The sequence below is a fragment of the Pongo pygmaeus genome, chromosome 2 (genome assembly GCF_028885625.2).
Source record: "Pongo pygmaeus isolate AG05252 chromosome 2, NHGRI_mPonPyg2-v2.0_pri, whole genome shotgun sequence".
NCBI classification, from domain to species: Eukaryota; Metazoa; Chordata; class Mammalia; order Primates; family Hominidae; genus Pongo; species Pongo pygmaeus.
In genome coordinates, this window is record NC_085930.1 from 105,268,468 (window position 1) to 105,292,300 (window position 23,833).

Here is a 23,833-nt window from a genome sequence, read left to right on the forward strand (position 1 = left end):
CCTCCACTTGTCTGCATAACTCATTCTTCCTGGATGCAGGACAGGAACCCAGGCAAAGGCATCACTGGCTACAGAAGTTTCCAGCCAGAAAAGCAACACCCCAAAGATCCTGTAACACTAGGCTGCCCCTTTCTTAGTTACTTGGTTGAGGGAGGCTTTTCCAGGAGCTTTTTTTCTGCATGCCTGTTGGTGTTTTGGGGTTGCCAGCTTCTCCAGCACACAATCCAGAAAATATGAAGCAAAAAGAAAATCCAGGGAACTCACAGCTGTGTTTTTCCTCAGGTCCTGAGATCACGAGCTGGCCTTACTTCTTCTTCCCACCTTTCAGAGTTGTCTTATATTTGTTTTATAAACAATGTTCAAAGTTACAGCAGGAGTATAGGGCTAAGTGTCTCTTCTCCATCTTGTCCCTGCAGTTAATTTTAATAGTTGATGTTTAGAGAGATGAACATTCAGTTCCCTGAGTGCTGTAGACATTGAGATTTACAAATTCACTTTCTATGCTCCTGAGAAACAAAAGCAGAAGCAAGTCCCCTATTCTCTCAAACCTTTAGTTTCCTCAGAGTCTCCTGTGCCTCCAAACTGCATCCCTCTGGTCACAAGTTCAGCTCTGTAATTCATCATCTATTCAGCAAATATTTAATGTGTACCTACTCTTTGTAGTTCCTTATATAAGCCCTGGGGCTCACCAGAGAAAGAATTCAGGCTTCACTTTTCCTGTTCTGTCTGACTAGCTCAGAAGATTCCGAGGGAGCAAAAGAGCGCAGGTAAGGCTAGGTTGGCAAGCTCTAGGAAGGTGAGGTGGTTGCTCTACCCATCCCTGTTGAGTTCCCAGCCTCTTGCAGTTTCCTCTGACCAGTCCACAGACCTGGCCCAGTGCCTGGCACATAGTAGGTATTTAGTTAATATTTGTTGAATGTGTAACTGATTGAGTGAATGAATGAATATCTATATGAGAGAGAAAAGTTTGGAAAGATGAAGGAGAAATAAAAGGACAAATGGAGACTATGAAAGACAAAAAGAATGGCAGAGACAGAAACTTGGAAGCAAGACAAAGTGATCCAGGAGCCTGACCCAGGCTCCTTTGCTCACTGTTCTCAGTTGTAGGGATCTAGCCAGAGTGGGAAGAAAATTCTGTTCCAGTGCAGTTGATTGGTTTTGAAGCCACCAGAGAATCCTGAGCATCTCTGCCCCAAGATTCTTGGAGGAGACCTATCCATCCTGAGTGTCAGGAAGAAGGACCACACAAGTACTTGCCTGGGCCTGGCTGAGGGTCCCACCCCTGTTCATTGTACCACAGTGGCACCTAAGAACTACCACCCTTAGTATTCAGGGAAGGCCAATGAAGGGGACAATGACAGTAGAATGGAAATTTGCATGGGTGGGCAGTGGCAGGCCACCTACAACCCATGCCAGCCTGTAGGGCCATCTGTGGGTATCAGGAAGACTCAGGGCTAACGAGGAGCCCTGCCTCTACCCTGTCATGTCCTGGGGAGACCACACAACCTGAGAGTCTCCTCCTCATCCATGTGAGGAATCTGGGGCTGTTTCATGCCAGAAGGGGTCTTAGCAGGTCCACAGCCAGCAAACTCAGGCCATGAGTGTCACTACTTCCCTCCTTCCCTCTCTCCAAACCCCACCCCAAGGACCATGACTTGGTCTTTGTACTCTGTCTTAATGAGCCCTGAGCCACTCCCACGGTCTTCTTCCACCCTGCTCTCTGCCTGGGCATGGGATGAAAGTGTTCTCCCATAATGAACTTCAATTCACAGGATGGGCATGGATCTACCAAGGCCACACAGGAGCCAGAGGAGACAATGTAAAGGGCAGGCCCAATGGGCAGAAATGAGAGCATCTGGAAATGTGGAATGGGAGAGAAGTCTGGACAGGAGGTCTTGAAAGCTGCACTGCCAAGTGGAGTCATGAGGGTCCTGAGCAGTAAATAAAATCACGTGGCCAGAGGGTTTGGGAGGGCCCTGAAATGATCCTGTGGGACGCAGGGTTGCTGTGGACCAAGGCAAGAGCATTGGGAATGGAGAGTGGGGTTGGGACCAAGAGTCTCAGCAGAGAGGGAAAGGGATCTATAGGTTCCAGTGCTTTCATGCAGGACATGGGGGCCACAGAGAGGTCCATGGACAGAGGTGTCTAGGCTGGGCAGATAGAAGGCAAGGTGATGAGACATTCTTGAAGACCAGGAACCCAGAAGAAAACATAAGTCTGTCGGGAGAGGAGGACATCGCTTTGCGTGCATTGAATTTAGAAGCTGCACAAAGGGCTGTGAAAATGGAACTTCATGCGCTCATTGAATAATCTTGTGTTTGGCGGCCTCAGGTGCACTCAGAAGGTACATGGCTAGAACAGGTCTTCACAGATTCAGAGCCATTGTCTTGGGTGAGGTGACAGGCACATGGGAAGGAGATGACTCGCATGGCATCTGCCATGCACACTGGGGCACTCGATACAAACCCAGGCGGTAAGGGAAGCACCAGAGCCATGGTGGTCTGACAGCAGAACTGGGGGCCAGGCACAGTGGCTCATGCCTGTAATCCCAGCACTTTGGGAGGCTGAGGCGGGCAGATCATGAGGTCAGGAGTTCGAGACCAGCCTGGCCAATATGGTGAAACCCCATCTCTACTAAAAATACAAAGAGTAGCTGGGTGTGGTGGCACACGCCTGTAGTCCCAGCTACTTGGGAGGCTGAGGCAGGAGAATCGCTTGAACCCAGGAGGCAGAGGTTGCAGGGAGCTGAGATTGTGCCACTGCACTCTAGCTTGGGCAACAGAGCGAGACTCCGTCTCAACAACAACAAAAAAGTAGAACTGTGGGCCCATGGTGGGGCCAGAGTTTTCCCTGGACCTGCACAAAGAAAGATAACTCATCGCTTATGACTTGTTCCTTTCTTCACCCACCAGATGCCCAGGAACTTTAACATACTTTGGACACTTCCTACCTTACTGCCATTGTTCCAAGTATTAAATCCTCAAAGTTACCAATGAAGACATTTCTATTCTGTTTCCCTTCTAAAAGAAGAAAACACTAAGGCCCAGAGAACTGCGACACACTGAATATTCAACTTCCAGTCTTGCTGACACATGTTGAACAGGCGCTGTAGCTCCTTTGTGGTATAATTCCCCTCCTCCCTGAATATGGCCAGCATTTCTCTGGCAAAGAATATTGTGAATTAACCTAGTTAACCCTATGTTTGTGTAATGACCTGTATTTGAGGTATAGAACAGTTCCATTTCCCGCCTCTCCTCCCAAGTTCCCCTGTACTCCTCTGTGGTGGCTTTTGATAAATTGAAGTTCTTTCATGAAACCCAATATATCAGTTTTGTTCTTTAATGGACTGTGTTTCCTTTTTCAGATACATTTGTCCACCACAAAATCACTTATTGCTTGAATCTTTATTCTTTTCACATTTCATATGTAAACCTGTGATTACTGTGAATTACTTTTTCCATAGGGATAGCCAATGGACACACACCATGGGTTGAAAAGGCCATTCTTTTTTTTTTTCTTTCTTTTCTCATCCTGTGACTCTCAAGACCATTCTTTATTGTATTTCTCTGACCTCTGCTTAAAATCAAGTGATTGTATATATGTTGATCTGTTTCTGGATTCTCCATTATGCTCCACTGATCTATGTAAGTGATTAATTTATTCACTTCTTTATCAAGACTGGGGTAAAATTATGTTAATCAGACAAGGCACTGAGATGACAGGAGACCAATTTGCAGCATTTTAAGATTGCACGTTTTTTTTTTTTTTTTTTTTTTTGAGACAGAGTCTCGCTATGTTACCCAGACTGGACTGCAATAGTGCGATCTCGGCTCACTGCAACCTCTGCCTCCTGGGTTCAAGCGATTCTCCTGCCTCAGCCTCCTGAGTAGCTGGGATTACAGGTGCCTGCCACCATGCCCAGCTAATTTTTGTAATTTTAGCAGAGATGAGGTTTCACCATATTGGTCAGACTGGTCTCGAACTCCTGACCTCAAGGGATCCACACACCTCGGCCTCCCAAAGTGCTGAGATTACAGGCGTGAACCACCATGCCCAGCCAAGATTGAGCTACATTTAAGATCTACTTCTGGATTGCCTTGATGTTACCTCAGGTGTGCACCTTGAGGTCACCCAGCCCAAAGTGTAGTGTATTTACTAAGGAGGCCCTTGACTTGGTTGGGCCTTGAAATTCAGTGTTTTCCTCTTTAGCCTTGAGAAACCAGGACATATGTTAGGGGATTTCTGCCCAACTTCTTATTCCCCTACTCAATGCAGTCCAAGAATCTGACAAATGCATGAAGTGGAAGGAGAAACCGAACCAGGTGTTAGGGTCTCATCCTTCTACCTCCTTTCCCTGGGATATTGGCCACCCAAATCCTGACTGCTTGCCATCACACATTCCAATTTTGTCACTTCGTTTTGTTCACCTCTTGGTCTCTTAGCGGCAACTCTACCTAGACCTCCTTGTGCCCGGGTTTTCAGGCTCCTTCGTGCTATTAACAGCCAAATGCCCACAGGCAAAAATCAGATAACGAATTCTGGCTCACCACACCAGTTCACTTCCTTTTGCCATCTGCCCACTCAAATCCATGTTGCCTAGGCAGCTCTCTGAAGGTTTCATACAGATTAATTTTTTTAAATCTTATTTCCTTCTTAATCTGTTTTTCATGGGAGCACGAGTTTTCCACAAATCACTCCAACAGCCAGAAAAGGAAGTCTGGATCCCTGGTTTCAATGAGATCTATATACTGATGACTCCCATATCTGTATACCCTTCCCTCCCTCACACTATATGTGAGTTAAAAACTATATAACTGTTTGTCTTCTTAGCATCTGTACTTTTGTGCTTAAAAGGCAGCTGAGATTTTGCATGTTTGAAACAGAATTCTCTCCGCTCCCACAAACACACATTCTCCCTGTGTTCCCACTCACAGTAAAGGCCACTAACATTTATTCCCTTGTTCAGGCCAGAAATCTCAGTGTTTTTCTGGATTTCTCTTTGCTAATGAGGCTAACTGCCCTCATCTTCTCTGTAGTCCTTCATCACCCCCTTCACGGCTGAGCTCAAACACCGTCGCCACATAAAGCTCTTCCTAAAATAACGCTTCCCATCCAGCTCTGTCCTTCATGCTACTTTATTTGTCATTACCCTCAACAGCCCCTGTAATTAGATTGTAAATAAATTATTAAGTAAATTTATTTATTTATTTGCTTATTGTCTGTTTCCTTCTATGGAATATAATTTCTTTGATGAAAGGAATCTGCCCTTCTGATTCACTTCTGAATAAACATAGTCCAGGCTTGTTTCTGGTGCATGTGATTTAATTATAACCTGATGAATGATGGGATGGATGAATAAATTCTAAGCTGATGAGAATTACGAGTTCTCTAAACACAGTTACTAGCAACCATGGCTAACACAGAAGAGCTCTTGCTTGATGTAAGGGCAAACACAAATTTAAAATGAGGCTTACTTCTGGTTGAAAATAAGGGAAGAGATTTCCCTCCCTTCCCTTTTCTTAGAGAATTTACTTCAGAAAATTTGTCACTGTAAGTTCTTTTTCTGTCTCAAAATGCGTGTAGGCTAAGTATAGTGGCTCACGCCTATAATCCCAGCACTTTGAGAGACTGAGGCAGGTGGATCGCTTGAGCCCAGGAGTTTGAGAACAGCCTGGGCAACAGGGAGACTCCGTCTCTACAAAAAATACAAAAATTATTGGGTGTGGTGGTGCACACCTGTAGTCTCAGCTACTCAGGAGGCTGAGGCAGAAGGATCAATTGAGCTTAGGAGGTCAAGGATGCAGTAAGCCATGCTTATGCCACTGCACTCCAGCCTAGGTGACACAGTGAGACCCTGTCTCAAAAAAAAAAAAAAAAAAAAAAGCTTTTAAGAAGCTAAATAAGCTTCTTGCCAACTTTATGACCCAGGGATTTCTTTCTCAAAGACCTAGGAGCTGTAGGGGCACTATCTCCCTTGATGTTTACATTTCAATGAAATATAAGGGCATCCCTATCTCCTGGTTTCCATGAGGGGTAGGAGTCTAACCTCACTGGGTGCCTTGCTCCCAGTTGCAAAACTACCTCCTGTCATAAAGATCAAAGTTTATTTTGCTTTTGTATAAAATCACTACTACCACAGATGGACACCCCAATTACCAGGTGAATTTAGGCTGAACTATGTGCAATAAATGGTGCTATCAAGTTCTCTTACTTGAAGACTAATTAAGGACTAATTACTGTTTATTTTTGAGAACATGTATGTAACAGATCGTATCTGCTTTGCTATATGAAAGGGTGAGATTTCTTTCTGTCTCTGCAGTCTCTTAGTGGATCACCTGTGATGCACATCACATTCTGGTTGGGTGCTTATTAAAACTATTTTATTTCTCAGCTGGGTGTTGGGGCTCACGCTGGTAATCCCAGCACTTTGGGAGGCTGAGGTAGGAGGATTGCTTGAGGCCAGGAGTTTGAAACCAGCCTGGCCAATATGGCAAAACCCTCTTTGTACTAAAGAATATAAAACTTAGCCGGATCTGGTGGTGCATGCCTGTAATCCCAGCTACATGGGAGGCTGAGGCATGAGAATTGCCTGAATCAGGAGGCGAACGTTGCAGTGAGCCAGGATCGTGCCATTGTACTCCAGCCTGGGTGACAGAGTGAAACCCTGTCTCAAAAAGTTAAATTAAAAATAAAAATGAAACTATTTTATTTCTTTTACCTTTGTGAAGAGGTTTTCTGAGTTGGGAGAATATTTTGTTTTTAATTACGTATTTCCACAACACTGGGAAAGATAGAAAAAAAAATTTCTCTTGAGCTTACATGAATTTCAGACATATTCTAAACATGCTCATTTGTCCCCAAAGCGATATTCCAAAGGGCTAGATAAAGATGAGTCACATCCAACATAAATGAAGTTGAAGTCACAAAGATCCAGCTACATGAGTTAGAACAGGTTTAGTTGTGTTTTATATTTTCCCACCCTTTCATGAGGAAAAATATAGTAGAATTATAGAATTAGTTTTCTCAATAGAAAGAAATACAATATCAAAAAATACATAATATGTATTGCTGGACAATCCCAAACTACCACCTGCCTTTTTCTGAACAGAGTTACGTTTTTCAGATAAATGTTTGATAAACCCATAGAGTTACAGATGATGCCTCCAAGGAGGTTTCTCAAGTGACAATTGACACTGAATATCTTAATAAAGAGAATAGATTTTTCTTGTTCTGGGGGAAGATATGCAAATTAGGAGAGGGCTTAATTATAGACAATTGATACAAATTTGAATGCTCATGGGTAGTTGTTTCTAGGGAAAGAAAGAGAAAAATCTAGACTTGGAGTAGCTTGCAAAAATGGGTACAATTTCCCATGCCTCCTGGTGTGTGTGGTCCTTTACAATGAGACTTTGTAGCTCCTCCCAAGATGAGTCCTACTTCTCTACCTCTTGAATCAGGTCTGGCTTTGTGACTTCCTTTGGCCAATACAGAGCCCCCAAGATGTCACTGTGCCATCTCAGAGCCTATGCTTCAAGAGGACAGGCATGCTTCTCCTCTCTCTCTGGGAACCATGCCCATTCCAAGCAATCCTGGGCTAGCCTGTTGGATGGCAGAGATGCACAGCCTCATTACTCCTGTCATACAAATGGACCATCATCATCCTCCAGCCACATAAGTGATGTCACTCGAGATGAGCAGCACCCAAGTGACCTGCCGCTTGGCTGCAGATGCGTGCATGAGCCCAGCTGAGATGCAGCTAAGTCAGAAACGGATTAGAAGAACAGCCTGACTGAGCCAGGCCCAAATTGCCAACCCACAAAAAAATGAGCTAAATAAACGGTTTATTTAAAGCTGTAAAGTTTTGGGGGTAGTTTGTATGTAGCAATATAACTAATAAAACAGTGCATAGTCAAATGCCTTTGACATCAGGATGCCTCTTGAATAAATTTCATATTCAAATTTACTTTCTAGCTAAGTCTTCACCATGATTTTGAAAGAGCTGTATTTCTTTTTTTTTTTTTTTCTGAAAGAGCTGTATTTCAAAAACCCATTCTGTTTACATGAAAATCTTAAACATTCCTGAAGGTTTGCAGATCCATAATTTAAGAAAAGAGAAAATATCTTCTGCTGACTAGACCATGACAATAAATATAAACCTGCAAAATAACAGAAAAATCACATCATAGCTCAGGCACAATCATTCCAGTCTAATATGAAGAAATCTGATGTTTCCCTTGCTCTCTTCTACACATGGGGATCACAAGGACCTTACTGAATCTCTGCCAAAGTCATATCCCAAGAGCCATTATTTAGGTTGAAAGTTGATATTTTCCATATCAATGAAGGTTATTCCAGTTTCTGGAACAGCAACCACCACAATTTTTCAGTGAGATAAATTGCCTGAATCTAGAGATAACACATGAAGTTTATCTGCCACTGGCACAGGAGTCTGATGTGGCTCCACCATTCTTTGTGGCCTCAGAGCCTACTATATGCAAGTGGGATGAAAAACAGTGGAGAATCAACCACGCCTTAACCACCCTGGCCCAGCAGTCACCCACAGGACTTGGTGTCTGTCAAGTGTGTCAGCCCATGGGTAGTGGGTCCTCAAAAGATCCCATCCAGATGCAAAGAGGATTGACACCTCTACATGAAGGATAAACATGTTTTTACCACATTCCACCAAATAACATCTATTCATCTAAGTTTAATTTCACTATTTTTCTGGTGGAAAATTCTTCCCATTCATTGTAAATTGGTATTTAAATTGTTCTTTGTAAGTACCCATAATTATTAAAAAAATCAGCCTTTGAAAAAGTGTATTTCAGGCCGGCCGCTGTGGCTCATGCCTGTAATCCCAGCACTTTGGGAGGACGAGGTGGGCGGATCAGTTGAGGTCAGGAGTTCGAGACCAGCCTGGCCAACATGGTGAAACCCAGTCTCAACTAAAAATACAAAAATTAGCTGGGGGTGGTGGCGGGCCCCTGTAATTCCAGCTACTCAGTAGGCTAAGGCAGGAGAATTGCTTGAACCCAGGAGGCGGAGATTGCAGTGAGCCGCGATGGTGCCATTGCACTCCAGCCTGGATGACAGAGTGAGATTCTGTCTCAAAAAAAAAAAAAAAAAAAAAAGTGTATTTCTACTTCATGACTATTTTCTTTCATTTAGGAAAATCCATAATTTCTCCCCACAATTAGGTGTCTCAGTGGCTCTCAATTTGGTAAGCCACATTCTCCTAGTGAGAGTAAATCAGCAACTCTCAAACCACATGAGTGTAGGATGCCCATGGCTGATATTTATGATCTTGAAATCTTAAAGACCCCTGTTAAATGTCTTCTAATAAGAAAATGTCTTTTCCTGAAATGAATAAGAATTTAGAGAAAATATGATTCTCTGAACTTGCTCTGTGCTTTGAACACATTTATAAGCAACTTGGCAAGTTTCTCAGGTCCTCAATGAAGAGGAATAGAGTGGTTCCACTGATTGTCCTGGGAAATGGAAGCTCTGATTCATTCACTAGATTGCACTGAGATGTGTGTCAGACACTGCTGGTGACCCCTTGGTGCTCCCTTGGCCCACCGGAGTTCTCTTGCAGCCGGAGGGCAGGACGGCTTCCCGTGTGTTATCATCTTCGTAGTATCTCACATGTGGGCATCTCTTCTCTGCCTGAGGCTTTCTGTGGTATCACATGAGCTTACTCGTTCGAACACAGGCAGGGACCACGGCTGTGGGGGTAAAAGTCAAACACTGGGGCATGGGAGTTGATGGAAAAATGTTGCAGCTTTACATACTCAACTGGGAGGATTCCGAGTTTGTTTCATAGCATTTCTCAGCGATTCCCCAAGTGGGAGTGAGCAGAAACCTGCTCATTAACGCCACCTTGGATGGCTTTTCTACCTTCCTTGTCTCATTTCCCCACTTCCGCACTTTCGTTTCTCAGGACCATCTTCCAAGTAAAGGCTGACTTTGCAAACTGGGGGGCCTTGATCCACAAAGATTTGTGGCAAATAGGTCTTGTTGTTCCTAGGGATGAGATTGGATGGGCAGCCAGTGATGATATTGCTCAGCTTCTACGACCAGAAATGACAAAGATCAGGCATACAGAAGATTCATGTCAGCCACCAAACAGAAAATTATGACCCTTCCCACAATTTTGATATCTGAACTAGTTCTTGCACATAGGGCCCATTGTTTGAATAGGGACCTGGGTGTTGTTGAGAATGAAAGCAACAGAACCTCTGCAAGTATAGAAAACTTATATCTACCCAGTCTTTGCAGTGGGACCTCTGGCCACGGACCCAAGTAATAAACACTAGGGAAGGGAATATGCCTAGATTTATTGAGGACTATTGGATATAGATAATGAGCTCACCCTGATACTAGGATGATAAAAATGTTAAACTGGGGCATGTGGGGACCAGAGGATACATGGCCCAAGTCCATCCTTTTTTTTTTTTTTTTTTTCTTGAGACAGGGTCTTGCTCTGTCACCCAGGCTGGAGTGCAGCGGCGCGATCTTGGCTCACCGAAACCGCCACCTCCCGGGTTCAAGCCATTTTCCTGCCTCAGCCTCCCAGGTAGCTGGGACTATAGGCATGTGCCACCATGCCTGGATAATTTTTTTGTATTTTTAGTAGAGATGAGTTTCACCATGCTGGCCAGGCTGGCCTCGAGCTCCTAAACCTCAAGTGATCTGCCTGCCTCAGCCTCCCAAAGTGCTGGGATTACAGGCATGAGCCACCACGCCTGGTCCCAAGTCCATCTTCTGTTGGATCCAGCGGTTCTGCAAACTTACCCTATTGTCAGCTCCCTGGTCTATAATTATAAAATTATGATGGATATACCTGGCAGCTGGCAGAGCACACATACTGGTTGTATGACCCATAAAGTAAAATTCATTACAGTAAGTAGAAGTAAGTGATTATTCCCAAAACTGCCTTGACTGATCAAAATAGTGTAAAGCAGAGTCATACTTCACTCAGGTAAAATTGCAGCCATGAAGAAAGACAAAGGGGATATAGGACCCATCATAGCCCAAGAATGGCTACTGCAAAAACAAGATGGATCAGGGCAGATGAGAGTCAACTACCCTAACCCTAACCCTGTGGTTGTTTCATAAGCAGCTGCTGTGCATATTGTGTTAACCTTACAGGACTAGATCAACAGGCTCTGGCAGGTGGTATGTGCCCATTTATCTGAAGAATGTGTTCTTTTTCATCTTTATCAGCAAAGATGATCAAAAGCAATTTTCATTTACCTAGATAAGAAAGCAATTCATGTTTCTCTCCACAGATAATGGCAACTTTTCTGTACTATGTCACAATGTATCTGAAGGGATCCTGATCATTTTGACATTTTACTATACTGAGAACGTCATGCTAATTGAATCTCATGGATAGGAAGTAGAAAGTTCTCTGGGTGACATGGTATGATGTATGTGTACCAGAGGATATGATAAATGCTAAAAATCCTCTCTTTCCACTTTTAAAAGATTGAATAGAGTTTCTTACATAACAATGTTTGCCTCCACTTCCTAGACTTCTCTAAAACCACAGTTTCAATGAGGCTACTATAGCCATCAATCCCTCAAAAACTTCCTTCATGCTTAATTCAGGAGTTACTCCTATAGTGTTATGTTAAAGTCTCTCTTAATAGTTTTGGACAAAATCAGCATTTCCTCTTTGTTAAGATGGCATTGGTGGGAGAAAAAATGGTCCTTATGTATTTCTATCTTCTTGGCAGTTCTACCCTTTTTAAAATATATATCTAATTTTCTTTTGTTAGTAAGAATCTTCACCGGGAAGTTCCACTCTTTCTTGTGTTTCTATTTCACTGTTTCTATCATAAATGTCTGGGTATTTAAGATTTGTGAGGAAGTATGTAGAATCACACATTCAGGGAAATTTATCCCTCAAAGGAACCATAATTCTATCTGGAAAGTAGAATTCAATTCTCTACACTCATTTACTGCATCTGAGGATATCTGCTTCCCATCCCTCTGGAAATTGCTGGAAAGTTTCTCTGCTAATTACTTTTGACAGTCTCTTTGGATATTTTCATTAACCACTAGTAGTTGTTTACAATAATTAATACCTTGGATGAAATGTTTTTAGAGAATTAGCATGATGTCCCTTTAGCCACTGTCATTACTGCTGCAGATGACATAATAATCACAGCTCTGGAAAGAGATGAGGTCAGAGGTTCCCAAAGTTATAACCCAGAGTTTAGCTGCTCCTGACCACACACAGAGAGACTCTCACCCCTGAGCCACAGTCCTAGCAGTAGAGGTCAGTTAGATGAGTATTCATATATTTCAGGCAAGAGGAAATGTTGGAAAATATGCCAACTGGGCTCTCCAATGAAGAAGACAAAGGGTTGTTTCCTGGAATTGCAGTTCTGATCAAGGCGTTTCCTCTTGATCAGCCTTAGCTATATAGCTTCCTAAGTCTTCCAGCCAAAGTGCTGTGTGAATTTATCTACCTATTCTTGCTGATAAAAGTACTTTTATCATTGTAATCTGCAAAATAAACATTATAGCACACACATCTCAAGATATTTTAATACTGTCATGCACGGCACAACGTTTCAGTCCACGATGAATCACATATATGACAGTGGTCCAATAATATTATAATGGAGCTGAAAACTCTTTTTGCTAAGTGACATCTTGATGATGCTGACCCCATATAGGCCTAAGCTAATGTGCTTGTGTCTCAGTTTTTTTTGTTGTTGTTTTTGGTTTTGTTTTTGTTTTTTGAGATAGAGTTTAACTCTGTTGCCCAGGCTGGAGTGCAGTGGTGCAATCTCAGTTCACTGCAACCTCTGCCTCCCGGGTTCAAACAATTCTCCTGCCTCGGCCTCCCGAGTAGCTGGGATTACAGGCGGCTGCCACCATGCCTGGCTAATTTTTGTATTTTTAGTACAGATGGGGTTTTACCATGGTGGTCAGGCTGGTCTCGAACTCCTGACCTCAGGTGATCCGCCCACCTTGGCCTCCCAGAGTGCTGGGATTACAGGTGTGGGCCACCACGCCTGGCCTTGTGTCTTAGATTTTAACAAAAGTTTAAAAAGTAAAAAAAAAAAAAAAAAAAAAAAAAGAAAAAAGCTTATATATAAGGATATCAAGAAAATATTTTTGTACAGTCATACAATGTGTTTGTGTTTTAAGCTTACTGTTATTACAAAGTAGACAAAACGTTTTAAAAAGTTTATAAAGTAAAAAGTTAAAGTAAGTTAAGTTTACTTTATCATTGAAGAAAAAAATTTTAAATTAGTGTAGCCTCAGTGTTCAGTGTTAAATTTACAAGAGTGTACAGTAATGTCCTAGGCCTTCACATTCACCCACCACTTACTCACTGACTCGCCCAGAGCAACTTCCAGTCCTGCAAGCTCTATTCACGATAAGTGCCCTATACAAGTGGTACCATTTTTATCTTTTATACTGTATTTATGCTGTACCTTTTTTATGTTTAGATATGTTTAGGTACAGAAATACTTACCTCATGTCACAATTGCCTACAGTACTCAGTACAGTAACATGCTATACAGGTTTGTAGTCTAAGAGCCATACACTATACCATAGTAGGCTATACCATTTAGGATTGTGTAAGTACACTCTATGATGTTCACACAACGATGAAATCGCCTAATGACGCATTTCTCAGAACGTATCCCCATCATTAAGTGATGCATGACTATAGTTAGATGAGATCGTCAAAGCAATTATCACATGAATTATATTTAATATATGTTCGTCTACCACCTTCCCTCTGGGCACTGGCTGAATGAGCCTGATGTATTTTTTTTCATTGAGAAAATAGTTCACTTGAATGCTCATGAACAGGCTTACAGTCCCATTTGTATCGTCTTCAGTTAAGGATTAGTGAGCCTGAGAAAGCGTCCATCACTGTTGAGTCTGAGCCTATCACTGTATGTTGAACACCATGAAATCACTGGCTATGAAGTTCTTAAGAGAAGAAAGCAAACTTAACACTTGACAGTAACATCAGAGTTACTGGCCTTATTTTCATATAGCATATAAAGCTGAGACATTTCCACTCATACTTGACTTTTATGATCACCTTTATCCCATCACACATCCAAAATGTGACCTTGTCATCTTCTCTAAGCTCTAACAGACTCTAAAATATTGCAACATGTCAGAGTTGCAATGTCAGAGTAATGCCAAAGTGGCAGTGCTGCGTTGCTCATGCAAAAAAAATTGTCAAAGTTTAGAGAGTAAGAGTGTACATGGATTTTAGGGAGACTGTTTCCTCAATTTGTAATCAAGTTCAGAGGCCAATGGATGGTAATAAATCCATCCAGGCTTCTTCTGAGCTGTATTTACACTGCATTGTGCTTTTCCTCTTAAGCAATCTACTCTTTCTAATTATCTCAGCTCATATCTGTGTTCAAAAACCTACTGTTTTAGAGAAGTACATGTTTTTATAACATATGTATGCATTGTATATAATTGACATATATATATATTATGACACATATATTTTATATATATATATCTCATTTTTTTGAAGCACCTAATACCAAATCAATCCCTTTGGAAATTAAGCTTATATAGTGAGTCATTTTCTTTCACTTGATGATTATTGCCTATTTTGTTAGTCTTCAGTTTTTCTGTTTCAGATTCCTGCCCACTTTTATTGTTTGTTTATTTTTCTTAACTCCTTTTCTCTTACTTATTTGAGTGCTGTTATCCTGGCTTCTCTCTTTGTCATAGATCCTTCTGTAGATTTTAAAAATCCTTTTTAGAAACTATTTTCATTTGTCATTTTTCATTATTTAGTCTTTAATGTTAGTCAAGCATTGATTCACTGAGGGAAAAAATCCTTTAATAGAAACATGTAGTCAAACATCACTCTTACCTTTATAAAAAAACAAAACTTCAAGGCCAGGCACGGTGGCTCACGCCTGTAATCCCAGGACTTTGGAAGGCCGAGGCGGGCAGATCATGAGGTCAGGAGTTCGAGACCAGCCTGATCAACTGGTGAAACCCTGTCTCTACTAAAAATACAAAAATTAGCTGGGCATGGTGGCACACGCCTGTAATCCGAGCTACTCAGGAGACTGAGGCAGAAGAATCTCTTGAACCTGGGAGGCGGAGGTTGCAGTGAGCCGAGATGGTGCCACTGCACTCCAGCTTGGGCAACAGAGCGAGACTCCATAGCAAAACAAAACAAAACTTCTTAATATTTCATCTCCACTATTACTATTCTGTGGAGCTCTAACTATCCATTTGCTCACTTCTTTTCTCTCTCTCTCCTTCTTTCCCCACCTGCTTATCTGCTTATGTTTCTTTTTCTTTCTTTTCTTTTTTTTTTTGAGATGGAGTCTCTGTCGCCCAGGCTGGAGTGCAGTGGCACATGTCGGCTCACTGAAACCTCTGCCTCCGTGGTTCAAGCGATTCTCCTTCCCCAGCCTCTGGAGTAGCTGGGGTTACAGGCATGTGCCACCATGCCTGGCTAATTTTTGTATTTTTGGTAGAGACGAGGTTTCACCATGTTGGTCAGGGTGGTCTCGAACTCCTGACCTCAGATGATCCACCCTCCTCAGCCTCCCAAAGTGCTGAGATTACAGGCATCAGCCACCACACCCAGCATGCTTGTCTTTAAATATCTTAAAAATATGCTGGCTTTCTATAATATGGCAAAATCTAGGTTGCTTGATTCCATGCCTTTGCGTTCTATGTCTCAAACTTAAATGATTTTCTAATCCATACTCTCTTGTCATATTAAATATTCCATTAAATATGTACTTTGAAACTGGGATAATTTTTTTTTAATAAACACACATATTTAGCATTCTATATCTTACCACTTTCTGAGAACTTGGAATGGAATATTCTGCAGTGTGGGTTAGATTTGGAAAGGGTTCAGATATTCTGAACCTTTCTGTCCCTAACTACTTAGATTTCATTTAGGATAATCTTCTAAGAATACCCATTTGCTGTTTAACACTGACTCTAATTAAAGTTGATTTTTAAAGTGTTTTATTTTATTTTATTTTGAGACAGAGTCTTGCTCTGTCACCCATGCTGGAGTGCAGTGGCATGATCTTGGCTCACTGCAACCTCCGCCTCCTGTGCTCAAGCAATTCTCATGCCTCAGCCCCCTGAGTAGCTGGATTACAGGCACACACCACCATGCCCGGCTAATTTTCGTATTTTTAGTAGAGACAGGGTTTCACCATGTTGGCCAGACTGGTCTTGAACTCCTGGCCTCAAGTGATCCGCCCGCCTTGGCCTCCCAAAGTGCTGGGATTTACAGGCATGAGCCACCACGCCCAGCCAAAGTGTTTTAGAATTCTAAATTTTCCTCTGCCATCTTCCATAAAATGTTATTTCACATACAAATACTAGGAACAATATTAAAAATTTTCTATTTATGTGTGACCATATAGTCCTCTACCAATGTCCTATTTCTTTTGAGAGAGTCTCACACTGTTGCCGAGGCTGGAGTGCAGTGGCACCATCTCAGCTCACTGCAATCTCCGCCTTCTGGGTTCAAGCGATTCTCCTGCCTCAGCCTCCCAAGTAGCTGAGATTACAGGCATGTGCCACCACGCCCGGCTAATTTTTGTAATTTTAGTAGAGATGGGGTTTCACCATGTTACCTAAGCTGGTATTGAACTCCCGGCCTCAAGTGACACCCAGACTCAGCCTCCCAAAGTGCTAGGATTATAGGCATGAGCCACTGCGCCCGGCCTAACGTCCGATTTCTAAGAGATGAATTCAGAGTTTTTCCTGGGGATTCTAAGTATTAGCACAAAAAAATGATTCTTAACCATGTCTATTTATGTGAGATTCTGAAGCGTGACCCGCACTATCTTAAGTCCTAACCTGGAGGTGCCTACCATGCCAAATGAAGATAAATTAAGATTTTTCTATGATTCATTGAAACCTGCCCACCTGTAAGGGAAAATTAGTCTTAATATTTTCTTTCCAGTGCTCCATCAGTAGAGCCTCACTTTCTGTTCATGTGTCAAGTGACTGGTTTGGATTAGATTTCAGCAACCTTCAGGGTCTGACATTCTCGATTCTCAGTGATTAGTACTTGGGGAATTTAAAGTGATTGTTTAAAATATTAAATTTCAGTAATAATTTCATGCGTCATGTTAAATTTTATTAAAATACATGCATACAAAATATATGCATGCAAAGTACATATATTTTGTATGCATACATATATTTTAATAAAATTTAACGTGAATATATATATATATATTTTTGAGACAAGGTCATTCTCTGTCACCCAGGCTGGAGTACAGTGGTGTGAGCTCAGCTCACTGTAGCCTCAAACTTGTGGGCTCAAGCAATCCTCCAACCTCAGCTTCCCTGAGTAGCTGGGACTACAAGCACACACCACCACACCTGGCTAATTTTTTATTTTTTTTGTAGAGACAGGGGTATTGTTATGTTGCCGAGGCTGATCTTGAACTCCTGGCCTCAAGTGATCTTCCTGTCTTGGCCTCCCAAAGCCTGGGATTACAAGCATGAGCCACTGTGCCCAGCTTAAAAAATATTTAAATATATATGATACATATAAACATTTACGATACCATGCCCATTCCAGAGTAGGCACTGAATAAATGTTTTCTTCAACTCTCTATATACTCCCTTTGTTATTATTATTATTATTTGTCATTTAATAAGCTAAGTAAGCTCTTGACTGTATCATTCATTTGAAAAGCCAGTCAGGCAGCACTGACTAAATTGCCTGTAAACTGAGGCAAACATTGTCTTTCTGGGCTTCTACCTGCTTGCCTGTTTCATTGGATAGGCAGATAAAAGGGCAACTGTGCTAAGAACTTTTCTTAATAGGACCTTACCTGGTGTTGAGGAATCCACAAGCATTCAACCTAGCACAAGTGAAATATGCGGTGAGTTGGGTAAGGATGCACAAAAATTTGGACATGTTTCAGAAGGGTAAGAATTAGGGCATGAATCCTGTACCATTGCCACGGTTCACCTACAGGTCACCAAACTGTTGGTGTCCTAATTTCAAACCTCAAGAGAAGATGCCTAGAACAGGAGTAACAACAGAGTTTACTCCTTTCCAGAGCTTACCATTCATCTAAAGGTGGAAATAATCACTCAACGAATGAATGCATTCCCAATAACGTTTTTGGTGGAGATCATTGAAATGGAGATCTATAAAGCAAGATAAGGGAATCAAATAATGGAATAAAATATGTATTAAGTCAGGAAGAGTTTCACTGAAGAGGTTAGCTCAGCAGAGAACACTTCTTACTTCCTAATGTGATGATCTGTCCTGGAGAATGGTCCATGTGTGGTTAGGAACGTGTATTCTGCAGCTGTTGAATGAAATATTCTATAAATGTCTGTTAGGTCCTTTTTGTATATGGTGTAGTTTCAGCCCAATATTTCTTTGTTGACTTTCTGTCTGGATATTTCAACTGTTGTGACTGAGGAAGTGGGCTGGCTAGCTGCCATGGGCAAGGAGACTAGGTGATTGCCTGTGACAGTTGCTCTCTGGTGGTTCAGGGCCAACTCCAGGCCAGCTGTCAATCCTGGAGTGGGTGCTTGGGGCCCAGTGGCTGCAGGGGCCTCCCTGCAGTGTAGGTCAGCCAGTGTCCCTGGGTGATAGAGTGCCTTGTGGGTTTGGGCTTAGGATCCCAGTTATTCCTTTGGACCTACACTCTGGGCATCCAGGGTTTTGGTGCTGCAGGTACCCATGTGAATTTAGTGGAATTACAGCAGGACCTCAGGGATGGAGGGTTTTGCGGCTACTGGCCCCCAGGTAGGCCGCACTACAGATAGGGGTCCCGTTTCAAGATGGCCCCATGCTAGCCGTTAAGGTCACGGGGATTAGGGATGTCAAGGAGGTTCCGCTTTGGGATAATGTAGCCATGCAGACTCCTGGCAACTGTTCACATTGAACTCTGCCCCGTGAGGACAGGGGCAGTTGGGGGACACTCCTGTAGCAATGACTTCTGGCATCTGTGGTGGTGATGGGGACAGCCAAGGGTCTTCAGCTTACCTTTTCCCTGGAAGAAGTCCTCCCTGGCTCCCATCTGATCCTGGCAGGGGAGACAGTGTGCAGAGGCAGATGCCTCACTCCCCACCCTATGGCCCTATCCTGGGCTCCCATGCTCTGCAAGAGTTTCGCTCTTCTCCTGGTGCTCTTGCATGCACTTCCTCAGCCACTCTAGACAAAATATAGTTGGTTATTTATTGTTTTGCTTCCTTTTTGGGGGCAGGAAGTAGGGGAGGAACAAGAGCCAGGCAACTCTAGTGTAAGCCATCTTGCTGACCTCACTCGCCTATCACAACGTTATTTCTGGTATAAAATTTGGAAGAACTTCCAAGACTTAAGTGACACTGCTATATAAAACTCTTTCAATTCCCATCTACTTACTTATTGTAAACATGATTTTTCAGGGTCTGGAAAACAAAGAATAAATATAGAACTGATGTTGAATCCTGAGTCATTCTATCAACAAGTAATATTCAAGGGTAGATATTTAAACTAACTGAAACGCATCAGCAAGCATCAACCATGTATTAGTCTGTTCTAGCACTGCTTTAAAGAAATATGTGCGGCCAGGCACGCCTGTAATCCCAGCACTTTGGGAGGCCAAGGTGGGTGGATCACTTGAGGTCAGGAGTTCAAGACCAGCTTGGCCAACATGGTGAAACCCTGTCTCTACTAAAAATACAAAAATTTGCCAGGTGTAGTGGTGCATGCCTATAATCCCAGCTACTCGGGAGGCTGAGGCAAGAGAATCGCTTGAACCCAGAAGGTGGCAGTTGCAGTGAGCCGAGATTGCGCCACTGCTCTCCAGCCTGGGCGACAGGGTGAGACTCTGTCTCAAGAAAAAAAAAAAAAGAAAGAAAGAAAGAAAGAAATACGTGAAACCAGGTAATTTATAAAGAGAAGAGGTTTAATTGGCTCATGGTTCCACAGGCTGTATAGACTTCTACTTTTTGGGAGGCCTCAGTAAACTTACAATCGTGGCAGAAGGCAAAGCAGGAAGGAGGCATCTCACATGGCCTGAGCAGGAGGAAGAGAGAGAATGAGGAGGTGCTACACACCTTTAAACAACCAGTTATTGTAAGAACTTGCTATCAGGAGAACAGCACCAAGGGGGATGGTGTTAAACTATGAGAAACCACCACTGTGATCTAATCACCTCCCACCAGGCCCCACCTCCAACACTGGGGATTACAATGTGACATGATATTTGGTGGGGACACAGATCCAAACCAAATCAATCCATCACAGTAAGAAATGTATACTTAGGCTGGGCGCGGTGGCTCACGCCTGTAATCCCAGCACTGTGGGAGGCTGAGGCACACGGATCACGAGGTCAGGAGTTCGAGACCAACCTGGCCAACATGGTGAAACCCCATCTCTACTAAAAATACAAAAATTGGCTGGGCATGGTGGCGTGTGCCTGTAATCCAGCTACTCAGGGGGCTAAGCAGGAGAATCGCTTGAATCCAGGAGGTGGAGGTTGCAGTGAGCCGAGATTGCGCCACTGCACTCCAGCCTGGGGGACAGAGTGAGACTCCATCTCAAAAAAAAAAGAAAGAAAGAAAGAAATGTACCTCTACATCAAATAACTATCAAATTTTATAGTATACCTATGTTTTGATTGACATGTACTACTAACTGTGACAATAGTTCAAGAGAAACAGATTAAAACTTTATATCCTATGATCCCAGGAAATTTGAAAAATCCATTTATTTGCATATTTCTGATGATTAAAAGTAGAAAGGCATGATCAGTAACTCACCATCAAGCACAGCACTGAAATAAAAGTTGCGTGGAGAAAGCAGAATGAAACGTTCATTCAAGGAGAAAAAGAAATGACATAAAATTTTTAACCGAGTTCATCCATGTGGCTTTCAAATATACAATGTGAAATCAAATTGCCATAGAATGTAAATTCCATGGGTTATAGCTAAGATAATGATTTTTATTTTAAAACAGTAATATTTAAACTAGGCCAGTAATTGAGTTATTTGTAACTATTTAAACTTTTTTTTTAAGACAGTTTTGCAGGCAACCCCCTTTGGGTCCCCTCCTTCGTATGGGAGCTCTGTTTTCACTCTATTAAATCTTGCAACTGCACACTCTTCTGGTCCGTGTTTGTTCCGGCTCGAGCTGAGCTTTCACTCGCTGTCCACCACTGCTGAAAGCCACCATCGCTGATCCACCATTGGCTTCCACCCCTCTGGATTGGGCAGGGTGTCTGCTTATGCTTCTGATCCAGCGAGGTGCCCATTGCCACTCCCAATCAGGCTAGAGGCTCGCCATTGTCCCTGCGTGGCTAAGTGCCTGGGTTCATCCTAATTGAGCTGAACACTTGTTGCTGGGTTCCAGGGTTCTCTTCCGTTACCGACAGCTTCTAATAGAGCTATAACACTCACTGTATGTCCCAAGGTTCCATTCCTTGGAATTCGTGAGGCCAAGAACCCCATGTCAGAGAACAAAAGGTTGCCGCCATCTTGGGAGCGGCCTGCCACCATCTCGGGAGCTCTAAGAACAAAGACCCACCTGGTAACAGCTGGTGGCCCGTACAGGTATTCTGCAAAGTGGTGAGTAATATTGGACCACTTTAGCTTGCTATCCTGTCCTATCCTTCCTTAGAATCAGAGGAAACACCGGGCACCTGTCGGCTGGTTAAAAATGATTAGCATGGCCACTGGACTTAAGACTCAGCTGTGAGGCTTTCTGGGAAAAGGCTTTCTAACAACCCCCAACTCTTTGGGATTAGGAACGTTGGTCTGCCTGGAACCAGCTTCCGCTTTCACAATTTCCTGGGGGGAAGCCGAGGGCCGACTACAGGCAGAAAGCTGTCGTCCCGAACTCACGGCATTGGCTGGTCGAGATCATGGCGCAGCCAGAAGTCTCTACTCAACAGTTGCCCACGTGTGCACCCCTACCTTTCCTTCTGACCCATACCTCCTGGGTCCCAACCATGACTTTCTTGAAAGTGTAGCCCCAAAAATTCTCCTTACCTCTGAATCTACTTCCTCCGATCCCTGCCTCCTAGGTACCAATGCTTCAGACTTTCATTTCCTCTCCCAAGTATTAGAGCAAGTTCTATCTCCAAAGGGATCTAAGGAAGCTCTATGCTATGGCCTTAGGTACCTAGGCTATGAACCCAGGGAGTCTTGCCCCTGCTGTCCCTCCCAATTTAGGTATATAGCTGTCAACATGGGCTGTTATGTGGGACCCATTCCCCACCACCCTTGCCAGGGCCCCAAGTTTGTAAATGGCTATGAAAATTGCTCTCCCATTGTGTAAGATGCTCTCCTCCCCTAATTTCTACCCAGTTTACTACCCCCTGCAATACAATCTCCAAGCCTTGGCTCCTTGGCCAGGCCCTTAGAACTGATAACGCAGTATTTTAACAACTGGAGCTGGGTCTACAACAACATAATAGATCAGGATTAAAACGAATTTGAGTAAATTAAAGGGAGGCACATGTTCCTATAGTGGCAAATAGGGGCAACGAGCGAACGTCCTTCTGCTGCGTTTCCAAAATCCATCTAAAAAAAGAAAGACAGAGAGAGGCAGAGGCAGAAAGTCAATGAGAGAAAGAAAGAAAAAAGGGAAAGAGAGAGGTAGCAAAGAAAAAACAGTGTACCCTATTCCTTTAAAAGCCAAGGTAAATTTAGAACCTATAATTGATAATTAAAGGTCTTCTCTATGACCCTATAACACTCCAATACTACCTTGCTCTCAGTGTAAACAAGGGCGTAGCCCGAAAACACTGAGACCACTGACAACCCGTAGCCTTCCTATCAAAAATCCTGAACCCAGTAACCCGTGGATGGCCCAGATGCATTCAATCTGTAGTGGTAACTGCTTTGCTAACAGAATAAAGTAGAAAAATAACCTTTAGAGGAACCTCATTGTGAACACACCTCACCAGTTCAGAACAATCCTAAATCCAAAAAAAAAAAGGTAGCTTACTAGCTCAAAATTCTTAAAGTATGGGGCTATTCTGTTAGAAAAAGGTGATTTAACACCAACCACTGATAATTCCCTTAACCCAGCAGATTTCCTAACAGGGGATTTAAATCTTAATTACCATACAAAGGTCCAACCAGACCTAGGAGGAACTCCCTTCAGGACAAGAGGACAGATGGTTCCTCCCAGGTGATTGAGGAAAAAACCACAATGGGTATTCAGTAATTGATAAGGAAACTCTTGTGGAAGCAGAATTAGGAGAATTGCCTCATAATTGGTCTGCTCAAACCTGCGAGCTGTTTGCACTCAGCCAAGCCTTAAAGTACTTACAAAAACAGCAAGCCCATCTTTTTCTCCTCGCTCTCCTTCTCGTAGGAAAAAGGCACATAGGATAAACAGGATCCATCTCTCATACTTCGTACCCAAAAGGACTTAATCTGGGGCAACAAAATCTTAAGATCGATAATTAAGGCATATTCCTACAAAGGAAAAGAAGGACAAAGGCCCTAGTGGGCAAAAACTCTATCTCAATCCTGACTCAAAAGGTTACCTACACCCTCTCTGAAACGAATTTGCATAAGAACTGTTGTTTATGAAAATGCATCTTGATGGGGCAACTGGGTTGTTATGAAATACTCAGAAACCCAGCCCAGCTCTAGAACTCACTCCTGAGTGCAAAGGCAATGTCGGGCATGCTGGTAAAGGACCACTAGAATCCAGCAGCCCGGACCCCTTTCTTTGTGGTCAAGAAGGGCAGGAAAACAGGTGCAGGACTGCTACATCAGTGAGTGTAACTAATCTGATAAGCAGAGGTCCGTGGGTGGTTATGCACCCTGAAAAAGAATAAGCATTAGGACCATAGAGGATGCTCT

The 23,833-nt window shown here is 42.9% G+C and overlaps 1 protein-coding gene across 1 annotated transcript in view; it reads left to right on the top strand.

Annotated features, from left to right (window-relative positions):
- Window positions 1–23,618: 23,618 nt before the first annotated feature.
- SPINK8 (serine peptidase inhibitor Kazal type 8 (putative)) overlaps window positions 23,619–23,833 on the top strand; it is a 35,529-nt gene continuing 35,314 nt past the window's right edge. Inside the window, exon 1 of the mRNA XM_054481796.1 lies at window positions 23,619–23,745. The gene's annotated coding sequence lies outside the window, so the exon portion shown is untranslated. The remainder of the gene's footprint in view (window positions 23,746–23,833) is intronic.